This window comes from Arachis ipaensis, chromosome B07 (genome assembly GCF_000816755.2).
Source record: "Arachis ipaensis cultivar K30076 chromosome B07, Araip1.1, whole genome shotgun sequence".
In the NCBI taxonomy this organism is placed as follows: Eukaryota; Viridiplantae; Streptophyta; class Magnoliopsida; order Fabales; family Fabaceae; genus Arachis; species Arachis ipaensis.
Window position 1 is genome coordinate 118,397,673 of NC_029791.2, and position 4,310 is coordinate 118,401,982.

Below are 4,310 nucleotides of genomic sequence, written 5' to 3' on the forward strand. Positions count from 1 at the left end.
TTAGAATTAAAATCCAAAGAACCTTCTTGCACCTTGTGAAGATTTTCAGCTACACACCAAGACCCATGCCTCCAATTTTGCAGCACAACCTGTCTATATGCTAGGTGAGTAGCCCAAGTAGCTTGGAACCTAAAGGGACGAACACCTTTGAGTTGAGGAGAACCTTCACATCTCACTAAGATTGGAAAGTGGTCTGAATGAAGTCTACTGAGAATTTCTGCATAAGCTTCTCGAAATAGTGAAAGCCAAGAACTATTGATAAGAGTCCTGTCCAACTTGTTTGCTATGTCTCTATAATTTTGGATTCTTCTATACCAAGTGAAGCTCCTACCAATCATACGAAGGTCAAGTAAGCCACAATCTTCTAGGACAGAGGCAAAGATCTCGGCCCTTTGAACAGAAAAAGAGCCACCTCTGACCTCATCTTCTCTTAAAATTTCATTAAAATCTCCAAGCACAAGCCACGCACCATCAAAAGAAGAACCTAAAGATAAAAGATGATCCCACAACAAGACTCTACTATTAAAATGGGGATTAGCATACACCACATTGCATCTCCAATTTATATTGCCTCGGCAAAATTCAAAAGTAAGACTGAAAGTTGTAGAAGGATTAGAAAAGGGGGTTGAATCTATGACCTTCTTTTACTTTAATGAAATAAGCCTTTAATTACTGACTTTCACTTAGAATATGTTTGAACTGTGCAGCGGAAACTTTATGAGACAATTTTGTTTTGTCTCATAAATATCAGAAAACAGAATTTAGAGAAAGAGAAGAAGAATGACACCAGCATGTATCCTGGTTCAGTTGCCTTGTGCAATGCAACCTACATCTAGTCTCCACCACAACAGTGGTAAAATTTCCACTATAGTTAAAGTATTACATACACCAATTTCACAGGATTGACACAATCCTTTCCCTCTCAAGTTATATCCTAACTTGACTTGGTTATGCTAATACCTAACTATCCACTCTAAGTGCTAACCCAACTTAGAAATGGGTACCTCACAGCTACAAGACACAAGACATTTGAAACAACCAAGAGAAGTCTGAAATCACTCTAGGCTTTTCTCTCAAGTGTATCACTCAGCCTTTTGTCACTCGTTGGCTTTTTCTTGAGCTCTCTCTCTTTCAACCTTTTACCACTCAAGAAATTACAGAAAGATATACATTAAAAATGAAATTACAATCTGTAAAACATGAAAGAGATTAATGCTTCAACAGCCTCTGTTGCTATAAGTTGAACCAGATTCAGTTGACTTTGATTAAGTTCTTCATCTTGGCGGAATGCTTCTTTTACTAGAAAACACTATCCAAAGGTGATGAACTCTTCATAGAGAAACTCTTCAGAACAAACTCCAAATCTGGTTCTCTCTCCTTGTCTTCAGAAAGATGAAGATTTTTCTTTTGTATCTCCTTCCATGTTGCTTAGTTACTTTCTTCCAAGTCAACTCCTCGACCTGTCTGCTACCCTAAGCTTGTCATTTCACTTTCTTCAATTAACCCCCAAATTAGGGATTTCAAAGCTGGTTCTTTTTGCTTGACCGAAGATATTTGAGTAGCGAAGAGAAAGTCGTTCAGTGGTAAATGCAAATCCGAACCATTAATAATGTGCTTTGGCTCCAAGAAACTTTGTGAACCATTAATTTACAGTAGCAGAGATCAAAGACTTCTTTCTTCATTTAACCAAAAATGGTATCGCAGAAAGTTGGAAAAGGAGTGAAGAAATTAACATGCATGCAAATGGAAATAAATCACCTTTAACTTTTGACTTAGCTTAGATGGATTTGATTTGGGTAATTAGACCTTTGCTTTCTTTGATTAATCTTTCTCTTTCTTCTTTGATGAAATGAGCAGGAAGAAGAGCGAAGCTTTCTCTCTCTTTTTCTCTGAGGTTCTGACCGAAGCAAACTTGTGAGGTGCATTGCAAGGCTTCAGCTTGAAAGGAGTCATCTTGGGCTTGTGTTGGATTTGTTTCATTTGGCCCAGCTGAATTTTTTGCTTTGATTTCTTTGGGCTTTCTTTGTTTAGATAACCCACCAGCAATGGTTTTTGTTTTCTTGCATTTGGGCTGCTGTTTCTTTTAATTTTGGCCTGCATCACTTTATCAAACATAATTAAAAACTAATTGGATGATTAACCCAATAAAATAATATTTGTCATCATCAATTGAAATTAGTTAATTTCTCAACTCAACAAAGACATTGATAAAAATTACTAATAAGCTTACAAGGAATATTTGGAATAGAAGAGAGAACCCAAATACCTCCTTTATGACCTGTAGCCTCCACTATATCAATAGAATAAAAATCCAGCCTCTCCCAAAACACTTTAAGATTCTGAAAAGGTGAATGTGTTTCCACAATAATGAAAAAGGTAGGACGGTATTTTCTCACCAGCTCCTTGCAATGAACCCGTGCCAATTTGTTAGATGCACCTCTAATATTCCAAACTATTATATTAAGACTATCCATAAACAATAATATCAAAGAAAAATAGAGAAAAGGGGTTCTAATTCTCAGTCTTTGCCCCAATTTGGCCATCTCTTTGTTCCACTTTGGCTTGCTTCTAGCCATTCTTAGACCCCGCATGAACTCGGTCATTGTCCACCGGGGATGCTTGGAGGGACGTCGGTCTTAATCTTTTTCTACCAGTTCCGAAGCGAGAAGTATACACTCGAGGGGTTGCGCCCTTCTTCAGGTTCTGTTCCGTGCTTGTTAGTGCAGAGGATTCTTCAATTTTGTCCTTCTTGGCAATATCTTCTTTGAGTGCATGCAGTTGTTTATTTTGGCCCAAATTCACTAAGCCCTTCAAGGTAACTCCTTTCTTAGCTTTGTGGGCCTTGCTAGAAGATGGCCCATATGAATCTCCACCCCTTTTTTAAACCCAATTTACCTTTTTCTTTTTTAATCACCTTGGCCCACCCCTCCTCTTAATCACTTGTTGCCAAAGTAACATGATTTGCATGAGAAATTGTCTCCAAAGAATCCGAACCTTCCCTATTCTTTTGCTCCTCACCATTATTATTTCCAAATTAAAAGACTTGCCATGTTTTATCACCCGTTACATTCCTCATCTTCGGCAATTTGTCGATTTCCGGCGACTCCTTTCCATGGTTCTCATTTAAAGCAGTTACTTCCACACCCTCATCAATGGACGAATAAGCACTCTCGCACTCCCTTGCTACATGACCATAGCATGAACACGTCCCACAAATAAGATGGAGACTCTCGTATTCTACCTCATATTCATAGTCATCAATAATGATTTTCTTTATCACCGCCATACCAAGGTCAATCTGGACGCATGCACGCGCAAACTTGCCTCTCTCTGCCGATTTTGTAGCTAAGTCAACTTTAATTGGCTTCCCTACTACCGCTGCTATGCGCATCATTGCCTCCTCCTGGTAGAACCATATAGGAAATCTAGAGATGTGGATCTAGACCATGGTAGATCCAAAAGAGGCCTCACATGGTCTGAAATCATAGGACCAAGGTTTTATAGCCACATAAAACTCCGCAATCAGCCAAGGACCACCTAAGAGCACTCTCTCCCTATCTTCGAAGAGATCAAACTTAACCATGAAATATTCAAACCCAATATCTATCAATTCAAAACCACCTTTTAGGCACCATACGGCCTTCAGCTCGTGGAGAAGCGCTGTGTAATTGAAATGCTTTCCTAACACCTTAATAACTACTGCATCCATATATGGTTCAGTCAAAGAAGACCTAGCTTTTTTCGAAAAAGTTACAAGTGGTGGTGTGGCGTCTCCCTACTTTCCAATCACCACAGTCATGCTATCTCCAGAAAGAGATTCTGCCCATGTGAAAGCCTTAGCTGTCTTAGCGCCCACCACTTTATCTCTAAAAGACACCTTTAAGGGTCTAACCGTCTCTCCCAAGTTAATCCCCTCCTTGTCCCCAGATACAAACCCCCCTGCACTCTCCCTCTTATCTCTGCTGCCAGCGTTGCCGGCTTTCTCACTGTGTTTCTCCCTCGAACTCTCTCCCCCGCTCATTGTGATTTTTTTCTCAACTTCTACCAGATTACCTGCAAAACTGCAATTTTTATTATATCTGTCTCATTTGTCTTCTATGATGTTTGTTCTGAATTTTGATATTTTAGATGCACTCTGCTTATATGTTTGGGCTTTGGGCCCGATTTGGGTCCGGTCCAATCGGTTCGGCCTGATGGCCCAATTTTAGGTTAAATTCTTTAAAATTAGTGTCAAAATTCATATTTTAATTAGTTCTACTTCATTAAACTATAAAATTTAATTTTTAATTTTTTTAAATAATAATAAATTT